Here is a 25,755-nt window from a genome sequence, read left to right as displayed (position 1 = left end):
GAGCCGTGGTGAGCGTTTTCGCCGGAAAACGAGTTTTCGGCCGAAATCGTGTACGTTTGCACTTCCCCGCCACAGGGAAGCTGCTAGCCGGGAATTCTCTGCCTGGTTCTAACCGCTGCCCGGAACGCTACGCAGGGCAAAAGCGGTTCTCGTCCTCCGTGCTTGCTTTTTCTCAGAAAGAGCCGTGGTGTGCGTTTAAGCCGGAAAACGCGTTTTCGGCCGAAAACGTGTACGTTTGCACTTCCCCGCCACAGGGAAGCTGCTAGCCGGGAATTCTCTGCCTGGTTCTACCCGTTGCCCGGAACGCTACGCAGGGCAAAAGCGGTTCTCGTCCTCCGTGCTTGCTTTTTCTCAGACAGAGCCGTGGTGTGCGTTTTCGCCGGAAAACGCGTTTTCGGCCGAAAACGTGTACGTTTGCACTTCCCCGCCACAGGGAAGCTGCTAGCCGGGAATTCTCTGCCTGGTTCTACCCGCTGCCCGGATCGCTAGGCAGGGCAAAAGCGGTTCTCGTCCTCCGTGCTTGCTTTTTCTCAGAAAGAGCCGTGGAGTGCGCGTTTTCGCCGGAAAACGTTTTTTCGGCCGAAATACGTGTACGTTTGCACTTCCCCGCCACAGGGAAGCTGCTAGCCGGGAATTCTCTGCCTGGTTCTACCCGCTGCCCGGAACGCTACGCAGGGCAAAAGCGGTTCTCGTCCTCCGTGCTTGCTTTTTCTCAGAAAGAGCCGTGGTGTGCGTTTTCGCTGGAAAACGCGTTTTCGGCCGAAAACGTGTACGTTTCCATTTCCCCGCCACAGGGAAGCTGCTAGCCGGGAATTCTCTGCCTGGTTCTACCCGCTGCCCGGAACGCTACGCAGGGCAAGAGCGTTCTCGTCCTCCGTGCTTGCTTTTTCTCAGAAAGAGCCGTGGTGTGCGTTTTCGCCGGAAAACGCGTTTTCGTCCGAAAACGTGTACGTTTGCACTTCCCCGCCACAGGGAAGCTGCTAGCCGGGAATTCTCTGCTTGGTTCTACCCGCTGCCCGGAACGCTACGCAGGGCAAAAGCGGTTCTCGTCCTCCGTGCTTGCTTTTTCTCAGAAAGAGCCGTGGTGTGCGTTTTCGCCGGAAAACGCGTTTTCGACCGAAAACGTGTACGTTTGCACTTCCCCGTCACAGGGAAGCTGCTAGCCGGGAATTCTCTGCCTGGTTCTACCCGCTGCCCGGAACGCTACGCAGGGCAAAAGCGGTTCTCGTCCTCCGTGCTTGCTTTTTCTCAGAAAGAGCCGTGGTGTGCGTTTTCGCTGGAAAACGCGTTTTCGGCCGAAAACGTGTACGTTTGCACTTCTTCGCCACAGGGAAGCTGCTAGCCGGGAATTCTCTGCCTGGTTCTACCCGCTGCCCGGAACGCTACGCAGGGCAAAAGCGGTTCTCGTCGTCCGTGCTTGCTTTTTCTCAGAAAGAGCCGTGGTGTGCGTTTTCGCCGGAAAAAGCGTTTTCGGCCGAAAACGTATACGTTTGCACTTCCCCGCCACAGGGAAGCTGCTAGCCGGGAATTCTCTGCCTGGTTCTACCCGCTGCCCGGATCGCTAGGCAGGGCAAAAGCGGTTCTCGTCCTCCGTGCTTGCTTTTTCTCAGAAAGAGCCTTGGAGTGCGCTTTTTCGCCGGAAAACGCGTTTTCGGCCGAAAACGTGTACGTTTGCACTTCCCCGCCACAGGGAAGCTGCTAGCCGGGAATTCTCTGCCTGGTTCTACCCGCTGCCCGAACGCTACGCAGGGCAAAAGCGGTTCTCGTCCTCCGTGCTTGCTTTTTCTCAGAAAGAGCCGTGGTGTGCTTTTTCGCTGGAAAACGCGTTTTCGGCCGAAAACGTGTACGTTTGCACTTCCCCGCCACAGGGAAGCTGCTAGCCGGGAATTCTCTGCCTGGTTCTACCCGCTGCCCGGAACGCTACGCAGGGCAAAAGCGGTTCTCGTCCTCCGTGCTTGCTTTTTCTCAGAAAGAGCCGTGGTGTGCGTTTTCGCCGGAAAACGCGTTTTCGGCCGAAAACGTGTACGTTTGCACTTCCCCGCCACAGGGAAGCTGCTAGCCGGGAATTCTCTGCCTGGTTCTACCCGCTGCCCGGAACACTACGCAGGGCAAAAGCGGTTCTCGTCCTCCGTGCTTGCTTTTTCTCAGAAAGAGCCGTGGTGTGCGTTTTCGCCGGAAAACGCGTTTTCGGCCGAAAACGTATACGTTTGCACTTCCCCGCCACAGGGAAGCTGCTAGCCGGGAATTCTCTGCCTGGTTCTACCCGCTGCCCGGAACGCTACGCAGGGCAAAAGCGGTTCTCGTCCTCCGTGCTTGCTTTTTCTCACAAAGAGCCATGGTGTGCGTTTTCGCCGGAAAACGCGTTTTCGGCCGAAAACATATACGTTTGCACTTCCCCGCCACAGCGAACCTGCTAGCCGGGAATTCTCTGCCTGGTTCTACCCGCTGCCCGGATCGCTAGGCAGGGCAAAAGCGGTTCTCTCCTCCGTGCTTGCTTTTTCTCTGAAAGAGACGTGGAGTGCGCGTTTTCGCCGGAAAACGTGTTTTCGGCCGAAAACGTGGACGTTTGCACTTCCCCGCCACAGGGAAGCTGCTAGCCGGGAATTCTCTGCCTGGTTCTACCCGCTGCCCGGAACGCTACGCAGGGCAAAAGCGGTTCTCTCCTCCGTGCTTGCTTTTTCTCTGAAAGAGACGTGGAGTGCGCGTTTTCGACGGAAAACGCATTTTCGGCTAAAAACGTGTACGTTTGCACTTCCCCGCCACAGGGAAGTTGCTAGACGGGAATTCTCTGACTGGTTCTACCCGCTGCCCGGAACGCTACGCAGGGCAAAAGCGGTTCTCGTCCTCCGTGCTTGCTTTTTCTCAGAAAGAGCCGTGGTGTGCGTTTTCGCCGGAAAACGCGTTTTCGGCCGAAAACGTGTACGTTTGCACTTCCCCGTCACAGGGAAGCTGCTAGCCGGGAATTCTCTGCCTGGTTCTACCCGCTGCCCGGAACGCTACGCAGGGCAAAAGCGGTTCTCGTCCTCCGTGCTTGCTTTTTCTCAGAAAGAGCCGTGGTGTGCGTTTTCGCTGGAAAACGCGTTTTCGGCCGAAAACGTGTACGTTTGCACTTCCCCGCCACAGGGAAGCTGCTAGCCGGGAATTCTCTGCCTGGTTCTACCCGCTGCCCGGAACGCTACGCAGGGCAAAAGCGGTTCTCGTCGTCCGTGCTTGGTTTTTCTCAGAAAGAGCCGTGGTGTGCGTTTTCGCCGGAAAAAGCGTTTTCGGCCGAAAACGTGTACATTTGCACTTCCCCGCCACAGGGAATCTGCTAGCCGGGAATTCTCTGCCTGGTTCTACCCCCTGCCCGTAACGCTACGCAGGGCAAAAGCGGTTCTCGTCCTCCGTGCTTGCTTTTTCTCAGAAAGAGCCGTGGTGTGCGTTTTTGCCGGCAAACGAGTTTTCGGCCGAAAACGTGGACGTTTGCACTTCCCTGCCACAGGGAAGCTGCTAGCCGGGAATTCTCTGCCTGGTTCTACCCGCTGCCCGGAACGCTACGCAGGGCAAAAGCGGTTCTCGTCCTCCATGCTTGCTTTTTCTCAGAAAGAGCCGTGGTGTGCGTTTTCGCCGGAAAACGCGTTTTCGGCCGAAAACGTATACGTTTGCACTTCCCCGCCACAGGGAAGCTGCTAGCCGGGAATTCTCTGCCTGGTTCTACCCGCTGCCCGGATCGCTAGGCAGGGCAAAAGCGGTTCTCGTCCACCGTGCTTGCTTTTTCTCAGAAAGAGCCTTGGAGTGCGCGTTTTCGCCGGAAAACGCGTTTTCGGCCGAAAACGTGTACGTTTGCACTTCCCCGCCACAGGGAAGCTGCTAGCCGGAAATTCTCTGCCTGGTTCTACCCGCTGCCCGGAACGCTACGTAGGGCAAAAGCGGTTCTCGTCCTCCGTGCTTGCTTTTTCTCAGAAAGAGCCGTGGAGTGCGCGTTTTCGACGGAAAACGCGTTTTCGGCCAAAAACGTGTAAGTTTGCACTTCCCCGCCACAGGGAAGCTGCTAGCCGGGAATTCTCTGCCTGGTTCTACCCGCTGCCCGGAACGCTACGCAGGGCAAAAGCGGTTCTCGTCCTCCGTGCTTGCTTTTTCTCAGAAAGAGCCGTGGTGTGCGTTTTCGCTGGAAAACGTGTTTTCGGCCAAAAACGTGTACGTTTGCACTTCCCCGCCACAGGGAAGCTGCTAGCCGGGAATTCTCTGCCTGGTTCTACCCGCTGCCCGGAACGCTACGCAGGGCAAAAGCGGTTCTCGTCCTCCGTGCTTGCTTTTTCTCAGAAAGAGCCGTGGTGTGCGTTTTCGCCGGAAAACGCGTTTTCGGCCGAAAACGTGTACGTTTGCACTTCCCCGCCACAGGGAAGCTGCTAGCCGGGAATTCTCTGCCTGGTTCTACCCGCTGCCCGGAACACTACGCAGGGCAAAAGCGGTTCTCGTCCTCCGTGCTTGCTTTTTCTCAGAAAGAGCCGTGGTGTGTGTTTTCGCCGGAAAACGCGTTTTCGGCCGAAAACGTGTACGTTTGCACTTCCCCGCCACAGGGAAGCTGCTAGCCGGGAATTCTCTGCCTGGTTCTACCCCCTGCCCGTAACGCTACGCAGGGCAAAAGCGGTTCTCGTCCTCCGTGCTTGCTTTTTCTCAGAAAGAGCCCTGGTGTGCGTTTTCGCCGGCAAACGAGTTTTCGGCCGAAAACGTGGACGTTTGCACTTCCCCGCCACAGGGAAGCTGCTAGCCGGGAATTCTCTGCCTGGTTCTACCCGTTGCCCGGAACGCTACGCAGGGCAAAAGCGGTTCTCGTCCTCCGTGCTTGCTTTTTCTCAGAAAGAGCCGTGGTGTGCGTTTTCGCCGGCAAACGATTTTTCGGCCGAAAACGTGGACGTTTGCACTTCCCCGCCACAGGGAAGCTGCTAGCCGGGAATTCTCTGCCTGGTTCTACCCGCTGCCCGGAACGCTACGCAGGACAAAAGCGGTTCTCGTCCTCCGTGCTTGCTTTTTCTCAGAAAGAGCCGTGGAGTGCGCGTTTTCGCCGGAAAACGCATTTTCGGCCGAAAACGTGGACGTTTGCACTTCCCCGCCACAGGGAAGCTGCTAGCCGGGAATTCTCTGCCTGGTTCTACCCGCTGTCCGGAACGCTACGCAGGGCAAAAGAGGTTCTCGTCCTCCATGCTTGCTTTTTCTCAGACAGAGCCGTGGTGTGCGTTTTCGCCGGAAAACGCGTTTTCGGCCGAAAACATATACGTTTGCACTTCCCCGCCACAGCGAACCTGCTAGCCGGGAATTCTCTGCCTGGTTCTACCCGCTGCCCGGATCGCTAGGCAGGGCAAAAGCGGTTCTCTCCTCCGTGCTTGCTTTTTCTCTGAAAGAGACGTGGAGTGCGCGTTTTCGCCGGAAAACGTGTTTTCGGCCGAAAACGTGGACGTTTGCACTTCCCCGCCACAGGGAAGCTGCTAGCCGGGAATTCTCTGCCTGGTTCTACCCGCTGCCCGGAACGCTACGCAGGGCAAAAGCGGTTCTCTCCTCCGTGCTTGCTTTTTCTCTGAAAGAGACGTGGAGTGCGCGTTTTCGACGGAAAACGCACTTTCGGCTAAAAACGTGTACGTTTGCACTTCCCCGCCACAGGGAAGTTGCTAGACGGGAATTCTCTGACTGGTTCTACCCGCTGCCCGGAACGCTACGCAGGGCAAAAGCGGTTCTCGTCCTCCGTGCTTGCTTTTTCTCAGAAAGAGCCGTGGTGTGCGTTTTCGCTGGAAAACGCGTTTTCGGCCGAAAACGTGTACGTTTGCACTTCCCCGTCACAGGGAAGCTGCTAGCCGGGAATTCTCTGCCTGGTTCTACCCGCTGCCCGGAACGCTACGCAGGGCAAAAGCGGTTCTCGTCCTCCGTGCTTGCTTTTTCTCAGAAAGAGCCGTGGTGTGCGTTTTCGCTGGAAAACGCGTTTTCGGCCGAAAACGTGTACGTTTGCACTTCCCCGCCACAGGGAAGCTGCTAGCCGGGAATTCTCTGCCTGGTTCTACCCGCTGCCCGGAACGCTACGCAGGGCAAAAGCGGTTCTCGTCGTCCGTGCTTGGTTTTTCTCAGAAAGAGCCGTGGTGTGCGTTTTCGCCGGAAAAAGCGTTTTCGGCCGAAAACGTGTACATTTGCACTTCCCCGCCACAGGGAATCTGCTAGCCGGGAATTCTCTGCCTGGTTCTACCCCCTGCCCGTAACGCTACGCAGGGCAAAAGCGGTTCTCGTCCTCCGTGCTTGCTTTTTCTCAGAAAGAGCCGTGGTGTGCGTTTTTGCCGGCAAACGAGTTTTCGGCCGAAAACGTGGACGTTTGCACTTCCCCGCCACAGGGAAGCTGCTAGCCGGGAATTCTCTGCCTGGTTCTACCCGCTGCCCGGAACGCTACGCAGGGCAAAAGCGGTTCTCGTCCTCCATGCTTGCTTTTTCTCAGAAAGAGCCGTGGTGTGCGTTTTCGCCGGAAAACGCGTTTTCGGCCGAAAACGTATACGTTTGCACTTCCCCGCCACAGGGAAGCTGCTAGCCGGGAATTCTCTGCCTGGTTCTACCCGCTGCCCGGATCGCTAGGCAGGGCAAAAGCGGTTCTCGTCCACCGTGCTTGCTTTTTCTCAGAAAGAGCCTTGGAGTGCGCGTTTTCGCCGGAAAACGCGTTTTCGGCCGAAAACGTGTACGTTTGCACTTCCCCGCCACAGGGAAGCTGCTAGCCGGAAATTCTCTGCCTGGTTCTACCCGCTGCCCGGAACGCTACGTAGGGCAAAAGCGGTTCTCGTCCTCCGTGCTTGCTTTTTCTCAGAAAGAGCCGTGGAGTGCGCGTTTTCGACGGAAAACGCGTTTTCGGCCAAAAACGTGTAAGTTTGCACTTCCCCGCCACAGGGAAGCTGCTAGCCGGGAATTCTCTGCCTGGTTCTACCCGCTGCCCGGAACGCTACGCAGGGCAAAAGCGGTTCTCGTCCTCCGTGCTTGCTTTTTCTCAGAAAGAGCCGTGGTGTGCGTTTTCGCTGGAAAACGTGTTTTCGGCCAAAAACGTGTACGTTTGCACTTCCCCGCCACAGGGAAGCTGCTAGCCGGGAATTCTCTGCCTGGTTCTACCCGCTGCCCGGAACGCTACGCAGGGCAAAAGCGGTTCTCGTCCTCCGTGCTTGCTTTTTCTCAGAAAGAGCCGTGGTGTGCGTTTTCGCCGGAAAACGCGTTTTCGGCCGAAAACGTGTACGTTTGCACTTCCCCGCCACAGGGAAGCTGCTAGCCGGGAATTCTCTGCCTGGTTCTACCCGCTGCCCGGAACACTACGCAGGGCAAAAGCGGTTCTCGTCCTCCGTGCTTGCTTTTTCTCAGAAAGAGCCGTGGTGTGTGTTTTCGCCGGAAAACGCGTTTTCGGCCGAAAACGTGTACGTTTGCACTTCCCCGCCACAGGGAAGCTGCTAGCCGGGAATTCTCTGCCTGGTTCTACCCCCTGCCCGTAACGCTACGCAGGGCAAAAGCGGTTCTCGTCCTCCGTGCTTGCTTTTTCTCAGAAAGAGCCCTGGTGTGCGTTTTCGCCGGCAAACGAGTTTTCGGCCGAAAACGTGGACGTTTGCACTTCCCCGCCACAGGGAAGCTGCTAGCCGGGAATTCTCTGCCTGGTTCTACCCGTTGCCCGGAACGCTACGCAGGGCAAAAGCGGTTCTCGTCCTCCGTGCTTGCTTTTTCTCAGAAAGAGCCGTGGTGTGCGTTTTCGCCGGCAAACGATTTTTCGGCCGAAAACGTGGACGTTTGCACTTCCCCGCCACAGGGAAGCTGCTAGCCGGGAATTCTCTGCCTGGTTCTACCCGCTGCCCGGAACGCTACGCAGGACAAAAGCGGTTCTCGTCCTCCGTGCTTGCTTTTTCTCAGAAAGAGCCGTGGAGTGCGCGTTTTCGCCGGAAAACGCATTTTCGGCCGAAAACGTGTACGTTTGCACTTCCCCGCCACAGGGAAGCTGCTAGCCGGGAATTCTCTGCCTGGTTCTACCCCCTGCCCGGATCGCTAGGCAGGGCAAAAGCGGTTCTCGTCCTCCGTGCTTGCTTTTTCTCAGAAAGAGCCGGGGTGTGCGTTTTCGCCGGAAAACGCGTTTTCGGCCGAAAACGTGTACGTTTGCACTTCCCCGCCACAGGGAAGCTGCTAGCCGGGAATTCTCTGCCTGGTTCTACCCGCTGCCCGGAACGCTACGCAGGGCAAAAGCGGTTCTCGTCCTCCGTGCTTGCTTTTTCTCAGAAAGAGCCGTGGAGTGCGCGTTTTCGCCGGAAAACGCGTTTTCGGCCGAAAACGTGTACGTTTGCACTTCCCCGCCACAGGGAAGCTGCTAGCCGGGAATTCTCTGCCTGGTTCTACCCGCTGCCCGGAACGCTACGCAGGGCAAAAGCGGTTCTCGTCGTCCGTGCTTGCTTTTTCTCAGAAAGAGCCGTGATGTGTCTTTTCGCGGGAAAACGCGTTTTCGGCCGAAAACGTGTACGTTTGCACTTCCCCGCCACAGGGAAGCTGCTAGCCGGGAATTCTCTGCCTGGTTCTACCTGCTGCCCGGAACGCTACGCAGGGCAAAAGCGGTTCTCGTCGTCCGTGCTTGCTTTTTCTCAGAAAGAGCCGTGGTGTGCCTTTTCGCCGGAAAACGCGTTTTCGGCTGAAAACGTGTACGTTTGCACTTCCCCGCCACAGGGAAGCTGCTAGCCGGGAATTCTCTGCCTGGTTCTACCCCCTGCCCATAACGCTACGAAGGGCAAAAGCGGTTCTCGTCCTCCGTGCTTGCTTTTTCTCAGAAAGAGCCGTGGAGTGTGCGTTTTCGCCGGAAAACGCGTTTTCGGCCGAAAACGTGTACGTTTGCACTTCCCCGCCACAGGGAAGCTGCTAGCCGGGAATTCTCTGCCTGGTTCTACCCGCTGCCCGGAACGCTACGCAGGGCAAAAGCGGTTCTCGTCCTCCGTGCTTGCTTTTTCTCAGAAAGAGCCGTGGTGTGCGTTTTCACCGGAAAACGCGTTTTCGGCCGAAAACGTGTACGTTTGCACTTCCCCGCCACAGGGAAGCTGCTAGCCGGGAATTCTCTGCCTGGTTCTACCCCCTGCCCGTAACGCTACGCAGGGCAAAAGCGGTTCTCGTCCTCCGTGCTTGCTTTTTCTCAGAAAGAGCCGTGGTGTGCGTTTTTGCCGGCAAACGAGTTTTCGGCCGAAAACGTGTACGTTTGCACTTCCCCGCCACAGGGAAGCTGCTAGCCGGGAATTCTCTGCCTGGTTCTACCCGCTGCCCGGAACGCTACGCAGGGCAAAAGCGGTTCTCGTCCTCCGTGCTTGCTTTTTCTCAGAAAGAGCCGTGGTGTGCGTTTTCGCCGGAAAACGTGTTTTCGGCCGAAAACGTGTACGTTTGCACTTCCCCGCCACAGGGAAGCTGCTAGCCGGGAATTCTCTGCCTGGTTCTACCCGCTGCCCGGAACGCTACGCAGGGCAAAAGCGGTTCTCGTCCTCCGTGCTTGCTTTTTCTCAGAAAGAGCCGTGGTGTGCGTTTTCGCCGGAAAACGCGTTTTCGGCCGAAAACGTGTACGTTTGCACTTCCCCGCCACAGGGAAGCTGCTAGCCGGGAATTCTCTGCCTGGTTCTACCCGCTGCACGGAACGCTACGCAGGGCAAAAGCGGTTCTCGTCCTCCATGCTTGCTTTTTCTCAGAAAGAGCCGTGGAGTACGCGTTTTCGCTGGAAAACGCGTTTTCGGCCGAAAACGTGTACGTTTGCACTTCCCCGCCACAGGGAAGCTGCTAGCCGGGAATTCTCTGCCTGGTTCTACCCGCTGCCCGGAACGCTACGCAGAGCAAAAGCGGTTCTCGTCCTCCGTGCTTGCTTTTTCTCAGAAAGAGCCGTGGTGTGCGTTTTCGCCGGAAAACGCGTTTTCGGCCGAAAACGTGTACGTTTGCACTTCCCCGCCACAGGGAAGCTGCTAGCCGGGAATTCTCTGCCTGGTTCTACCCGCTGCCCGGAACGCTACGCAGGGCATAAGCGGTTCTCGTCCTCCGTGCTTGCTTTTTCTCACAAAGAGCCATGGTGTGCGTTTTCGCCGGAAAACGCGTTTTCGGCCGAAAACGTGTACGTTTGCACTTCCCCGCCACAGGGAAGCTGCTAGCCGGGAATTCTCTGCCTGGTTCTACCCGCTGCCCGGAACGCTACGCAGGGCAAAAGCGGTTCTCATCCTCCGTCCTTGCTTTTTCTCAGAAAGAGCCGTGGTGTGCGTTTTCGCCTGAAAACGTGTTTTCGGCCGAAAACGTATACGTTTGCACTTCCCCGCCACAGGGAAGCTGCTAGCCGGGAATTCTCTGCCTGGTTCTACCCGCTGCCCGGAACGCTACGCAGGGCAAAAGCGGTTCTCGTCCTCCGTGCTTGCTTTTTCTCAGAAAGAGCCGTGGAGTGCGCGTTTTCGACGGAAAACGCATTTTCGGCCAAAAAGGTGTACGTTTGCACTTCCCCGCCACAGGGAAGCTCCTAGCCGGGAATTCTCTGCCTGGTTCTACCCGCTGCCCGGAACGCTACGCAGGGCAAAAGCGGTTCTCGTCCTCCGTGCTTGCTTTTTCTCAGAAAGAGCCGTGGTGTGCGTTTTCGCCGGAAAACGCGTTTTCGGCCGAAAACGTGTACGTTTGCACTTCCCCGCCACAGGGAAGCTGCTAGCCGGGAATTCTCTGCCTGGTTCTACCCGCTGCCCGGAACGCTACGCAGGGCAAAAGCGGTTCTCGTCCTCCGTGCTTGCTTTTTCTCAGAAAGAGCCGTGGTGTGCGTTTTCGCCGGAAAACGCGTTTTCGGCCGAAAACGTGTACGTTTGCACTTCCCCGCCACAGGGAAGCTGCTAGCCGGGAATTCTCTGCCTGGTTCTACCCGCTGCCCGGAACGCTACGCAGGGCAAAAGCGGTTCTCGTCCTCCGTGCTTGCTTTTTCTCAGAAAGAGCCGTGGAGTGCGCGTTTTCGCCGGAAAACGTGTTTTCGGCCGAAAACGTGTACGTTTGCACTTCCCCGCCACAAGGAAGCTGCTAGCCGGGAATTCTCTGCCTGGTTCTACCCGCTGCCCGGAATGCTACGCAGGGCAAAAGCGGTTCTCGTCCTCCGTGCTTGCTTTTTCTCAGAAAGAGCCCTGGTGTGCGTTTTCGCCGGAAAACGCGTTTTCGGCCGAAAATGTGTACGTTTGCACTTCCCCTCCACAGGGAAGCTGCTAGCCGGGAATTCTCTGCCTGGTTCTACCCGCTGCCCGGAACGCTACGCAGGGCAAAAGCGGTTCTCGTCCTCCGTGCTTGCTTTTTCTCAGAAAGAGCCGTGGTGTGCCTTTTCGCCGGAAAACGCGTTTTCGGCCGAAAACGTGTACGTTTGCACTTCCCCGCCACAGGGAAGCTGCTAGCCAGGAATTCTCTGCCTGGTTCTACCCGCTGCCCGGAACGCTACGCAGGGCAAAAGCGGTTCTCGTCCTCCGTGCTTGCTTTTTCTCAGAAAGAGCCGTGGTGTGCGTTTTCGCCGAAAAACGCGTTTTCGGCCGAAAACGTGTACGTTTGCACTTCCCCGCCACAGGGAAGCTGCTAGCCGGGAATTCTCTGCCTGGTTCTACCCGCTGCCCGGAACGCTACGCAGGGCAAGAGCGGTTCTCGTCCTCCGTGCTTGCTTTTTCTCAGAAAGAGCCGTGGTGTGCGTTTTTGCCGGCAAACGAGTTTTCGGCAGAAAACGTGGACGTTTGCACTTCCCCGCCACAGGGAAGCTGCTAGCCGGGAATTCTCTGCCTGGTTCTACCCGCTGCCCGGAACGCTACGCAGGGCAAAAGCGGTTCTCGTCCTCCGTGCTTGCTTTTTCTCAGAAAGAGCCGTGGAGTGCGCGTTTTCGCCGGAAAACGCGTTTTCAGCCGAAAACTTGTACGTTTGCACTTCCCCGCCACAGGGAAGCTGCTAGCCGGGAATTCTCTGCCTGGTTCTACCCGCTGCCCGGAACGCTACGCAGGGCAAAAGCGGTTCTCGTCGTCCGTGCTTGCTTTTTCTCAGAAAGAGCCGTGGTGTGCGTTTTCGCCGGAAAACGCGTTTTCGGCCGAAAACGTGTACGTTCCACTTCCCCGCCACAGGGAAGCTGCTAGCCGGAAATTCTCTGCCTGGTTCTACCCGCTGCCCGGAACGCTACGCAGGGCAAAAGCGGTTCTCGTCCTCCGTGCTTGCTTGTTCTCAGAAAGAGCCGTGGTGTGCGTTTTCGCCGGAAAACACGTTTTCGGCCGAAAACGTATACGTTTCCACTTCCCCGCCACAGGGAAGCTGCTAGCCGGGAATTCTCTGCCTGGTTCTACCCCCTGCCCATAACGCTAAGAAGGGCAAAAGCGGTTCTCGTCCTCCGTGCTTGCTTTTTCTCAGAAAGAGCCGTGGTGAGCGTTTTCGCCGGAAAACGCGTTTTCGGCCGAAAACGTGTACGTTTGCACTTCCCCGCCACAGGGACGCTGCTAGCCGGGAATTCTCTGCCTCGTTCTACCCGCTGCCCGGAACGCTACGCAGGGCAAAAGCGGTTCTCGTCCTCCGTGCTTGCTTTTTCTCAGAAAGAGCCGTGGTGTGCGTTTTCGATGGAAAACGCGTTTTCGGCCGAAAACGTGTACGTTTGCACTTCCCCGCCACAGGGAAGCTGCTAGCCGGGAATTCTCTGCCTGGTTCTACCCGCTGCCCGGAACGCTACGCAGGGCAAAAGCGGTTCTCGTCCTCCGTGCTTGCTTTTTCTCAGAAAGAGCCGTGGTGTGCGTTTTCGCCGGAAAACGTGTTTTCGGCCGAAAACGTGTACGTTTGCACTTCCCCGCCACAGGGAAGCTGCTAGCCGTGAATTCTCTGCCTGGTTCTACCCGCTGCCCGGAACGCTACGCAGGGCAAAAGCGGTTCTCGTCCTCCATGCTTGCTTTTTCTCAGAAAGAGCCGTGGTGTGCGTTTTCGCCGGAAAACGCGTTTTCGGCCGAAAACGTGTACGTTTGCACTTCCCCGCCACAGGGAAGCTGCTAGCCGGGAATTCTCTGCCTGGTTCTACCCGCTGCCCAGAACGCTACGCAGGGCAAAAGCGGTTCTCGTCCTCCGTGCTTGCTTTTTCTCACAAAGAGCCATGGTGTGCGTTTTCGCCGGAAAACGCGTTTTCGGCCGAAAACGTGTACGTTTGCACTTCCCCGCCACAGGGAAGCTGCTAGCCGGGAATTCTCTGCCTGGTTCTACCCGCTGCCCGGAACGCTACGCAGGGCAAAAGCGGTTCTCGTCCTCCGTGCTTGCTTTTTCTCAGAAAGAGCCGTGGTGTGCGTTTTCGCCTGAAAACGTGTTTTCGGCCGAAAACGTATACGTTTGCACTTCCCCGCCACAGGGAAGCTGCTAGCCGGGAATTCTCTGCCTGGTTCTACCCGCTGCCCGGATCGCTAGGCAGGGCAAAAGCGGTTCTCGTCCTCCGTGCTTGCTTTTTCTCAGAAAGAGCCGTGGAGTGTGCGTTTTCGCTGGAAAACGTGTTTTCGGCCGAAAACGTGTACGTTTGCACTTCCCCGCCACAGGGAAGCTGCTAGCCGGGAATTCTCTGCCTGGTTCTACCCGCTGCCCGGAACGCTACGCAGGGCAAAAGCGGTTCTCGTCGTCCGTGCTTGCTTTGTCTCAGGAAGAGCCGTGGTGTGTCTTTTCGCGGGAAAACGCGTTTTCGGCCGAAAACGTGTACGTTTGCACTTCCCCGCCACAGGGAAGCTGCTAGCCGGGAATTCTCTGCCTGGTTCTACCCGCTGCCCGGAACGCTACGCAGGGCAAAAGCGGTTCTCGTCCTCCGTGCTTGCTTTTTCTCAGAAAGAGCCGTGGTGTGCCTTTTCGCCGGAAAACGCGTTTTCGGCTGAAAACGTGTACGTTTGCACTTCCCCGCCACAGGGAAGCTGCTAGCCGGGAATTCTCTGCCTGGTTCTACCCCCTTCCCATAACGCTACGAAGGGCAAAAGCGGTTCTCGTCCTCCGTGCTTGCTTTTTCTCAGAAAGAGCCGTGGAGTGTGCGTTTTCGCCGGAAAACGCGTTTTCGGCCGAAAACGTATACGTTTGCACTTCCCCGCCACAGGGAAGCTTCTAGCCGGGAATTCTCTGCCTGGTTCTACCCGCTGCCCGGAACGCTACGCAGGGCAAAAGCGGTTCTCGTCCTCCGTGCTTGCTTTTTCTCAGAAAGAGCCGTGGAGTGTGCGTTTTCGCCGGAAAACGCGTTGTCGGCCGAAAACGTGTACGTTCCACTTCCCCGCCACAGGGAAGCTGCTAGCCGGGAATTCTCTGCCTGGTTCTACCCGCTGCCCGGAACGCTACGCAGGGCAAAAGCGGTTCTCGTCCTCCGTGCTTGCTTGTTCTCAGAAAGAGCCGTGGTGTGCGTTTTCGCCGGAAAACACGTTTTCGGCCGAAAACGTATACGTTTGCACTTCCCCGCCACAGGGAAGCTGCTAGCCGGGAATTCTCTGCCTGGTTCTACCCCCTGCACATAACGCTATGAAGGGCAAAAGCGGTTCTCGTCCTCCGTGCTTGCTTTTTCTCAGAAAGAGCCGTGGTGAGCGTTTTCGCCGGAAAACGCGTTTTCGGCCGAAAACGTGTACGTTTGCACTTCCCCGCCACAGGGAAGCTGCTAGCCGGGAATTCTCTGCCTGGTTCTACCCGCTGCCCGGAACGCTACGCAGGGCAAAAGCGGTTCTCGTCCTCCGTGCTTGCTTTTTCTCAGAAAGAGCCGTGGTGTGCGTTTTCGATGGAAAACGCGTTTTCGGCCGAAAACGTGTACGTTTGCACTTCCCCGCCACAGGGAAGCTGCTAGCCGGGAATTCTCTGCCTGGTTCTACCCGCTGCCCGGAACGCTACGCAGGGCAAAAGCGGTTCTCGTCCTCCGTGCTTGCTTTTTCTCAGAAAGAGCCGTGGTGTGCCTTTTCGCCGGAAAACGCGTTTTCGGCCGAAAACGTGTACGTTTGCACTTCCCCGCCACAGGGAAGCTGCTAGCCGGGAATTCTCTGCCTGGTTCTACCCCCTTCCCATAACGCTACGAAGGGCAAAAGCGGTTCTCGTCCTCCGTGCTTGCTTTTTCTCAGAAAGAGCCGTGGAGTGTGCGTTTTCGCCGGAAAACGCGTTTTCGGCCGAAAACGTATACGTTTGCACTTCCCCGCCACAGGGAAGCTGCTAGCCGGGAATTCTCTGCCTGGTTCTACCCGCTGCCCGGAACGCTACGCAGGGCAAAAGCGGTTCTCGTCCTCCGTGCTTGCTTTTTCTCAGAAAGAGCCGTGGTGTGCGTTTTCGCCGGAAAACGTGTTTTCGGCCGAAAACGTGTACGTTTGCACTTCCCCTCCACAGGGAAGCTGCTAGCCGGGAATTCTCTGCCTGGTTCTACCCGCTGCCCGGAACGCTACGCAGGGCAAAAGCGGTTCTCGTCCTCCGTGCTTGCTTTTTCTCAGAAAGAGCCGTGGTGTGCCTTTTCGCCGGAAAACGCGTTTTCGGCCGAAAACGTGTACGTTTGCACTTCCCCGCCACAGGGAAGCTGCTAGCCAGGAATTCTCTGCCTGGTTCTACCCGCTGCCCGGAACGCTACGCAGGGCAAAAGCGGTTCTCGTCCTCCGTGCTTGCTTTTTCTCAGAAAGAGCCGTGGTGTGCGTTTTCGCCGAAAAACGCGTTTTCGGCCGAAAACGTGTACGTTTGCACTTCCCCGCCACAGGGAAGCTGCTAGCCGGGAATTCTCTGCCTGGTTCTACCCGCTGCCCGGAACGCTACGCAGGGCAAGAGCGGTTCTCGTCCTCCGTGCTTGCTTTTTCTCAGAAAGAGCCGTGGTGTGCGTTTTTGCCGGCAAACGAGTTTTCGGCAGAAAACGTGGACGTTTGCACTTCCCCGCCACAGGGAAGCTTCTAGCCGGGAATTCTCTGCCTGGTTCTAACCGCTGCCCGGAACGCTACGCAGGGCAAAAGCGGTTCTCGTCCTCCGTGCTTGCTTTTTCTCAGAAAGAGCCGTGGAGTGTGCGTTTTCGCCGGAAAACGCGTTGTCGGCCGAAAACGTGTACGTTCCACTTCCCCGCCACAGGGAAGCTGCTAGCCGGGAATTCTCTGCCTGGTTCTACCCGCTGCCCGGAACGCTACGCAGGGCAAAAGCGGTTCTCGTCCTCCGTGCTTGCTTGTTCTCAGAAAGAGCCGTGGTGTGCGTTTTCGCCGGAAAACACGTTTTCGGCCGAAAACGTATACGTTTGCACTTCCCCGCCACAGGGAAGCTGCTAGCCGGGAATTCTCTGCCTGGTTCTACCCCCTGCACATAACGCTATGAAGGGCAAAAGCGGTTCTCGTCCTCCGTGCTTGCTTTTTCTCAGAAAGAGCCGTGGTGAGCGTTTTCGCCGGAAAACGCGTTTTCGGCCGAAAACGTGTACGTTTGCACTTCCCCGCCACAGGGAAGCTGCTAGCCGGGAATTCTCTGCCTGGTTCTACCCGCTGCCCGGAACGCTACGCAGGGCAAAAGCGGTTCTCGTCCTCCGTGCTTGCTTTTTCTCAGAAAGAGCCGTGGTGTGCGTTTTCGATGGAAAACGCGTTTTCGGCCGAAAACGTGTACGTTTGCACTTCCCCGCCACAGGGAAGCTGCTAGCCGGGAATTCTCTGCCTGGTTCTACCCGCTGCCCGGAACGCTACGCAGGGCAAAAGCGGTTCTCGTCCTCCGTGCTTGCTTTTTCTCAGAAAGAGCCGTGGTGTGCGTTTTCGCCGGAAAACGTGTTTTCGGCCGAAAACGTGTACGTTTGCACTTCCCCTCCACAGGGAAGCTGCTAGCCGGGAATTCTCTGCCTGGTTCTACCCGCTGCCCGGAACGCTACGCAGGGCAAAAGCGGTTCTCGTCCTCCGTGCTTGCTTTTTCTCAGAAAGAGCCGTGGTGTGCCTTTTCGCCGGAAAACACGTTTTCGGCCGAAAACGTGTACGTTTGCACTTCCCCGCCACAGGGAAGCTGCTAGCCAGGAATTCTCTGCCTGGTTCTACCCGCTGCCCGGAACGCTACGCAGGGCAAAAGCGGTTCTCGTCCTCCGTGCTTGCTTTTTCTCAGAAAGAGCCGTGGTGTGCGTTTTCGCCGAAAAACGCGTTTTCGGCCGAAAACGTGTACGTTTGCACTTCCCCGCCACAGGGAAGCTGCTAGCCGGGAATTCTCTGCCTGGTTCTACCCGCTGCCCGGAACGCTACGCAGGGCAAAAGCGGTTCTCGTCCTCCGTGCTTGCTTGTTCTCAGAAAGAGCCGTGGTGTGCGTTTTCGCCGGAAAACACGTTTTCGGCCGAAAACGTGTACGTTTGCACTTCCCCGCCACAGGGAAGCTGCTAGCCGGGAATTCTCTGCCTGGTTCTACCCGCTGCCCGGAACGCTACGCAGGGCAAAAGCGGTTCTCGTCCTCCATGCTTGCTTTTTCTCAGAAAGAGCCGTGGTGTGCGTTTTCGCCGGAAAACGCGTTTTCGGCCGAAAACGTGTACGTTTGCACTTCCCCGCCACAGGGAAGCTGCTAGCCGGGAATTCTCTGCCTGGTTCTACCCGCTGCCCAGAACGCTACGCAGGGCAAAAGCGGTTCTCGTCCTCCGTGCTTGCTTTTTCTCACAAAGAGCCATGGTGTGCGTTTTCGCCGGAAAACGCGTTTTCGGCCGAAAACGTGTACGTTTGCACTTCCCCGCCACAGGGAAGATGCTAGCCGGGAATTCTCTGCCTGGTTCTACCCGCTGCCCGGAACGCTACGCAGGGCAAAAGCGGTTCTCGTCCTCCGTGCTTGCTTTTTCTCAGAAAGAGCCGTGGTGTGCGTTTTCGCCTGAAAACGTGTTTTCGGCCGAAAACTTATACGTTTGCACTTCCCCGCCACAGGGAAGCTGCTAGCCGGGAATTCTCTGCCTGGTTCTACCCGCTGCCCGGATCGCTAGGCAGGGCAAAAGCGGTTCTCGTCCTCCGTGCTTGCTTTTTCTCAGAAAGAGCCGTGGTGTGCGTTTTCGCCGGAAAACGCGTTTTCGGCCGAAAACGTGTACGTTTGCACTTCCCCGCCACAGGGAAGCTGCTAGCTGGGAATTCTCTGCCTGGTTCTACCCGCTGCCCGGAACGCTACGCAGGGCAAAAGTGGTTCTCGTCCTCCGTGCTTGCTTTTTCTCAGAAAGAGCCGTGGTGTGCGTTTTCGCCGGAAAAAGCGTTTTCGGCCGAAAACGTGTACGTTTGCACTTTCCCGCCACAGGGAAGCTGCTAGCCGGGAATTCTCTGCCTGGTTCTACCCCCTGCCCGTAACGCTACGCAGGGCAAAAGCGGTTCTCGTCCTCCGTGCTTGCTTTTTCTCAGAAAGAGCCGTGGTGTGCGTTTTTGCCGGCAAACGAGTTTTCGGCCGAAAACGTGGACGTTTGCACTTCCCCGCCACAGGGAAGCTGCTAGCCGGGAATTCTCTGCCTGGTTCTACCCGCTGCCCGGAACGCTACGCAGGGCAAGAGCGGTTCTCGTCCTCCGTGCTTGCTTTTTCTCAGAAAGAGACGTGGACTGCGCGTTTTCGCCGGAAAACGCGTTTTCAGCCGAAAACGTGTACGTTTGCACTTCCCCGCCACAGGGAAGCTGCTAGCCGGGAATTCTCTGCCTGGTTCTACCCGCTGCCCGGAACGCTACGAAGGGCAAAAGCGGTTCTCGTCCTCCGTGCTTGCTTTTTCTCAGAAAGAGCCGTGGTGTGCATTTTCGCGGGAAAACGCGTTTTCGGCCGAAAACGTGTACGTTTGCACTTCCCCGCCACAGGGAAGCTGCTAGCCGGGAATTCTCTGCCTGGTTCTACCCGCTGCCCGGAACGCCACGCAGGGCAAAAGCGGTTCTCGTCCTCCGTGCTTGCTTTTTCTCAGAAAGAGCCGTGGAGTGCGCCTTTTCGCAGGAAAACGCGTTTTCGGCCGAAAACGTGTACGTTTGCACTTCCCCGCCACAGGGAAGCTGCTAGCCGGGAATTCTCTGCCTGGTTCTACCCGCTGCCCGGAACGCTACGCAGGGCAAAAGCGGTTCTCGTCCTCCGTGCTTGCTTTTTCTCAGAAAGAGCCGTGGTGTGCGTTTTCGCCGGAAAACGCGTTTTCGGCCGAAAACGTGTACGTTTGCACTTCCCCGCCACAGGGAAGCTGCTAGCCGGGAATTCTCTGCCTGGTTCTACCCGCTGCCCGGAACGCTACGCAGGGCAAAAGCGGTTCTCGTCCTCCGTGCTTGCTTTTTCTCAGAAAGAGCCGTGGTGAGCGTTTTCGCCGGAAAACGCGTTTTCAGCCGAAAACGTGTACGTTTGCACTTCCCCGCCACAGGGAAGCTGCTAGCCGGGAATTCTCTGCCTGGTTCTACCCGCTGCCCGGAACGCTACGCAGGGCAAAAGCGGTTCTCGTCCTCCGTGCTTGTTTTTTCTCAGAACGAGCCGTGGAGTGCGCGTTTTCGCCGGAAAACGCGTTTTCAGCCATAAACGTGTACGTTTGCACTTCCCCGCCACAGGGAAGCTGCTAGCCGGGAATTCTCTGCCTGGTTCTACCTGCTGCCCGGAACGCTACGAAGGGCAAAAGCGGTTCTCGTCCTCCGTGCTTGCTTTTTCTCAGAAAGAGCCGTGGTGTGCATTTTCGCGGGAAAACGCGTTTTCGGCCGAAAACGTGTACGTTTGCACTTCCCCGCCACAGGGAAGCTGCTAGCCGGGAATTCTCTGCCTGGTTCTACCCGCTGCCCGTAACGGTACGCACGGCAAAAGCGGTTCTCGTCCTCCGTGCTTGCTTTTTCTCAGAAAGAGCCGTGGTGTGCGTTTTCGCCGGAAAACGCGTTTTCGGCCGAAAACGTGTACGTTTGCACTTCCCCGCCACAGGGAAGCTGCTAGCCGGGAATTCTCTGCCTGGTTCTACCCCCTGCCCGTAACGCTACGCAGGCCAAAAGCGGTTCTCGTCCTCCGTGCTTGCTTTTTCTCAGAAAGAGCCGTGGAGTGCGCGTTTTCGCCGGAAAACGCATTTTCGGTCGAAAACATGTACGTTTGCACTTCCCCGCCACAGGGAAGCTGCTAGCCGGGAGTTCTCTGCCTGGTTCTACCCGCTGCCCGGAACGCTACGCAGGGCAAAAGCGGTTCTCGTCCTCCGTGCTTGCTTTTTCTCAGAAAGAGCCGTGGTGTGCGTTTTCGCCGGAAAACGCGTTTTCGGCCGAAAACGTGTACGTTTCCAATTCCCCGCCACAGGGAAGCTGCTAGCCGGGAATTCTCTGCCTGGTTCTACCCGCTGCCCGGAACGCTACACAGGGCAAAAGCGGTTCTCGTCCTCCATGCTTGCTTTTTCTCAGAAAGTGCCGTGATGTGCGTTTTCGCCGGAAAACGCGTTTTCGGCCGAAAACTTATACGTTTGCACTTCCCCGCCACAGGGAAGCTGCTAGCCGGGAATTCTCTGCCTGGTTCTACCCGCTGCCCGGAACGCTAGGCAGGGCAAAAGCGGTTCTCGTCCTCCGTGCTTGCTTTTTCTCAGAAAGAGCCGTGGAGTGCGCCTTTTCGCAGGAAAACGCGTTTTCGGCCGAAAACGTGTACGTTTGCACTTCCCCGCCACAGGGAAGCTGCTAGCCGGGAATTCTCTGCCTGGTTCTACCCGCTGCCCGGAACGCTACGCAGGGCAAAAGCGGTTCTCGTCCTCCGTGCTTGCTTTTTCTCAGAAAGAGCCGTGGTGTGCATTTTCGCCGGAAAACGATTTTTCGGCCGAAAACGTATATGTTTGCACTTCCCCGCCACAGGGAAGCTGCTAGCCGGGAGTTCTCTGCCTGGTTCTACCCGCTGCCCGGAACGCTACGCAGGGCAAAAGCGGTTCTCGTCCTCCGTGCTTGCTTTTTCTCAGAAAGAGCCGTGGTGTGCGTTTTCGCTGGAAAACGCGTTTTCGGCCGAAAACGTGTACGTTTGCACTTCCCCGCCACAGGGAAGCTGCTAGCCGGGAATTCTCTGCCTGGTTCTACCCGCTGCCCGGAACGCTACGCAGGGCAAAAGCGGTTCTCGTCCTCCGTGCTTGCTTTTTCTCAGAAAGAGCCGTGGTGTGCGTTTTCGCCAGAAAATGCGTTTTCGGCCGAAAACGTGTACGTTTGCACTTCCCCGCCACAGGGAAGCTGCTAGCCGGGAATTCTCTGCCTGGTTCTACCCGCTGCCCGGAACGCTACGCAGGGCAAAAGCGGTTCTCGTCCTCCGTGCTTGCTTTTTCTCAGAAAGAGCCGTGGTGAGCGTTTTCGCCGGAAAACGCGTTTTCAGCCGAAAACGTGTACGTTTGCACTTCCCCGCCACAGGGAAGCTGCTAGCCGGGAATTCTCTGCCTGGTTCTACCCGCTGCCCGGAACGCTACGCAGGGCAAAAGCGGTTCTCGTCCTCCGTGCTTGCTTTTTCTCAGAAAGAGCCGTGGTGTGCGTTTTCGCCGGAAAACGCGTTTTCGGCCGAAAACGTGTACGTTTGCACTTCCCCGCCACAGGGAAGCTGCTAGCCGGGAATTCTCTGCCTGGTTCTACCCCCTGCCCGTAACGCTACGCAGGGCAAAAGCGGTTCTCGTCCTCCGTGCTTGCTTTTTCTCAGAAAGAGCCCTGTTATGCGTTTTCGCCGGCAAACGAGTTTTCGGCCGAAAACGTGTACGTTTGCACTTCCCCGCCACAGGGAAGCTGCTAGCCGGGAGTTCTCTGCCTGGTTCTACCCGCTGCCCGGAACGCTACGCAGGGCAAAAGCGGTTCTCGTCGTCCGTGCTTGCTTTTTCTCAGAAAGAGCCGTGGTGTGCGTTTTCGCCGGAAAACGAGTTTTCGGCCGAAAACGTGTACATTTGCACTTCCCCGCCACAGGGAAGCTGCTAGCCGGGAATTCTCTGCCTGGTTCTACCCGCTGCCCGGAACGCTACGCAGGGCAAAAGCGGTTCTCGTCGTCCGTGCTTGCTTTTTCTCAGAAAGAGCCGTGGTGTGCGTTTTCGCCGGAAAACGCGTTTTCGGCCGAAAACGTGTACGTTTGCACTTCCCCGCCACAGGGAAGCTGCTAGCCGGGAATTCTCTGCCTGGTTCTACCCGCTGCCCGGAACGCTACGCAGGGCAAAAGCGGTTCTCGTCCTCCGTGCTTGCTTTTTCTCAGAAAGAGCCGTGGTGTGCGTTTTCGCCGGAAAACGCGTTGTCGGCCGAAAACGTGTACGTTTGCACTTCCCCGCCACAGGGAAGCTGCTAGCCGGGAATTCTCTGCCTGGTTCTACCCGCTGCCCGGAACGCTACGCAGGGTAAAAGCGGTTCTGGTCCTCCATGATTGCTTTTTCTCAGAAAGAGCCGTGGTGTGCGTTTTCGCCGGAAAATGCGTTTTCGGCCGAAAACGTGTACGTTTGCACTTCCCCGCCACAGGGAAACTGCTAGCCGGGAATTCTCTGCCTGGTTCTACCCGCTGCCCGGAACGCTACACAGGGCAAAAGCGGTTCTCGTCCTCCATGCTTGCTTTTTCTCAGAAAGTGCCGTGATGTGCGTTTTCGCCGGAAAACGCGTTTTCGGCCGAAAACTTATACGTTTGCACTTCCCCGCCACAGGGAAGCTGCTAGCCGGGAATTCTCTGCCTGGTTCTACCCGCTGCCCGGAACGCTAGGCAGGGCAAAAGCGGTTCTCGTCGTCCGTGCTTGCTTTTTCTCAGAAAGAGCCGTGGAGTGCGCCTTTTCGCAGGAAAACGCGTTTTCGGCCGAAAACGTGTACGTTTGCACTTCCCCGCCACAGGGAAGCTGCTAGCCGGGAATTCTCTGCCTGGTTCTACCCGCTGCCCGGAACGCTACGCAGGGCAAAAGCGGTTCTCGTCCTCCGTGCTTGCTTTTTCTCAGAAAGGGCCGTGGAGTGCGCGTTTTCGCCGGAAAACGCGTTTTCGGCCGAAAACGTGTACGTTTGCACTTCCCCGCCACAGGGAAGCTGCTAGCCGGGAATTCTCTGCCTGGTTCTACCCGCTGCCCGGAACGCTAGGCAGGGCAAAAGCGGTTCTCGTCCTCCGTGCTTGCTTTTTCTCAGAAAGAGCCGTGGAGTGCGCGTTTTCGCGGGAAAACGCGTTTTCGGCCGAAAACGTGTACGTTTGCACTTCCCCGCCACAGGGAAGCTGCTAGCCGGGAATTCTCTGCCTGGTTCTACCCGCTGCCCGGAACGCTACGCAGGGCAAAAGCGGTTCTCCTCCTCCGTGCTTGCTTTTTCTCAGAAAGAGCCGGGGTGTGCGTTTTCGCCGGAAAACGCGTTTTCGGCTGAAAACGTGTACGTTTGCACTTCCCTGCCACAGGGAAGCTGCTAGCCGGGAATTCTCTGCCTGGTTCTACCCGCTGCCCTTAACGGTACGCAGGGCAAAAGCGGTTCTCGTCCTCCGTGCTTGCTTTTTCTCAGAAAGAGCCGTGGTGTGCGTTTTCGCCGGAAAACGCGTTTTCGGCCGAAAACGTGTACGTTTGCACTTCCCCGCCACAGGGAAGCTGCTAGCCGGGAATTCTCTGCCTGGTTCTACCCCCTGCCCGTAACGCTACGCAGGGCAAAAGCGGTTCTCGTCCTCCGTGCTTGCTTTTTCTCAGAAAGAGCCGTGGAGTGCGCGTTTTCGCCGGAAAACGCATTTTCGGCCGAAAACATGTACGTTTCCAATTCCCCGCCACAGGGAAGCTGATAGCCGGGAATTCTCTGCCTGGTTCTACCCGCTGCCCGGAACGCTACACAGGGCAAAAGCGGTTCTCGTCCTCCATGCTTGCTTTTTCTCAGAAAGTGCCGTGATGTGCGTTTTCGCCGGAAAACGCGTTTTCGGCCGAAAACTTATACGTTTGCACTTCCCCGCCACAGGGAAGCTGCTAGCCGGGAATTCTCTGCCTGGTTCTACCCGCTGCCCGGAACGCTAGGCAGGGCAAAAGCGGTTCTCGTCCTCCGTGCTTGCTTTTTCTCAGAAAGAGCCGTGGAGTGCGCCTTTTCGCAGGAAAACGCGTTTTCGGCCGAAAACGTGTACGTTTGCACTTCCCCGCCACAGGGAAGCTGCTAGCCGGGAATTCTCTGCCTGGTTCTACCCGCTGCCCGGAACGCTACGCAGGGCAAAAGCGGTTCTCGTCCTCCGTGCTTGCTTTTTCTCAGAAAGAGCCGTGGTGTGCGTTTTCGCCGGAAAACGCGTTTTCGGCCGAAAACGTGTATGTTTGCACTTCCCCGCCACAGGGAAGCTGCTAGCCGGGAATTCTCTGCCTGGTTCTACCCGCTGCCCGGAACGCTACGCAGGGCAAAAGCGGTTCTCGTCCTCCGTGCTTGCTTTTTCTCAGAAAGAGCCGTGGTGTGCGTTTTCGCTGGAAAACGCGTTTTCGGCCGAAAACGTGTACGTTTGCACTTCCCCGCCACAGGGAAGCTGCTAGCCGGGAATTCTCTGCCTGGTTCTACCCGCTGCCCGGAACGCTACGCAGGGCAAAAGCGGTTCTCGTCCTCCGTGCTTGCTTTTTCTCAGAAAGAGCCGTGGTGTGCGTTTTCGCCGGAAAATGCGTTTTCGGCCGAAAACGTGTACGTTTGCACTTCCCCGCCACAGGGAAGCTGCTAGCCGGGAATTCTCTGCCTGGTTCTACCCGCTGCCCGGAACGCTACGCAGGGCAAAAGCGGTTCTCGTCCTCCGTGCTTGCTTTTTCTCAGAAAGAGCCGTGGTGAGCGTTTTCGCCGGAAAACGCGTTTTCAGCCGAAAACGTTTACGTTTGCACTTCCCCGCCACAGGGAAGCTGCTAGCCGGGAATTCTCTGCCTGGTTCTACCCGCTGCCCGGAACGCTACGCAGGGCAAAAGCGGTTCTCGTCCTCCGTGCTTGCTTTTTCTCAGAAAGAGCCGTGGTGTGCGTTTTCGCCGGAAAACGCGTTTTCGGCCGAAAACGTGTACGTTTGCACTTCCCCGCCACAGGGAAGCTGCTAGCCGGGAATTCTCTGCCTGGTTCTACCCCCTGCCCGTAACGCTACGCAGGGCAAAAGCGGTTCTCGTCCTCCGTGCTTGCTTTTTCTCAGAAAGAGCCCTGTTGTGCGTTTTCGCCGGCAAACGAGTTTTCGGCCGAAAACGTGTACGTTTGCACTTCCCCGCCACAGGGAAGCTGCTAGCCGGGAATTCTCTGCCTGGTTCTACCCGCTGCCCGGAACGCTACGCAGGGCAAAAGCGGTTCTCGTCCTCCGTGCTTGCTTTTTCTCAGAAAGAGCCGTGGTGTGCATTTTCGCCGGAAAACGCGTTTTCGGCCGAAAACGTGTACGTTTGCACTTCCCCGCCACAGGGAAGCTGCTAGCCGGGAATTCTCTGCCTGGTTCTACCCGCTGCCCGGAACGCTACGCAGGGCAAAAGCGGTTCTCGTCGTCCGTGCTTGCTTTTTCTCAGAAAGAGCCGTGGTGTGCGTTTTCGCCGGAAAACGCGTTTTCGGCCGAAAACGTGTACGTTTGCACTTCCCCGCCCCAGGGAAGCTGCTAGCCGGGAATTCTCTGCCTGGTTCTACCCGCTGCCCGGAACGCTACGCAGGGCAAAAGTGGTTCTCGTCCTCCGTGCTTGCTTTTTCTCAGAAAGAGCCGTGGTGTGCGTTTTCGCCGGAAAACGCGTTTTCGGCCGAAAACGTGTACGTTTGCACTTCCCCGCCACAGGGAAGCTGCTAGCCGGGAATTCTCTGCCTGGTTCTACCCGCTGCCCGGAACGCTACGCAGGGTAAAAGCGGTTCTGGTCCTCCATGATTGCTTTTTCTCAGAAAGAGCCGTGGTGTGCGTTTTCGCCGGAAAATGCGTTTTCGGCCGAAAACGTGTACGTTTGCACTTCCCCGCCACAGGGAAGCTGCTAGCCGGGAATTCTCT

This window comes from Athene noctua, chromosome 3, assembly GCF_965140245.1.
Source record: "Athene noctua chromosome 3, bAthNoc1.hap1.1, whole genome shotgun sequence".
Classification (NCBI taxonomy): domain Eukaryota; kingdom Metazoa; phylum Chordata; class Aves; order Strigiformes; family Strigidae; genus Athene; species Athene noctua.
Note: the sequence above shows the minus strand (reverse complement) of the source record.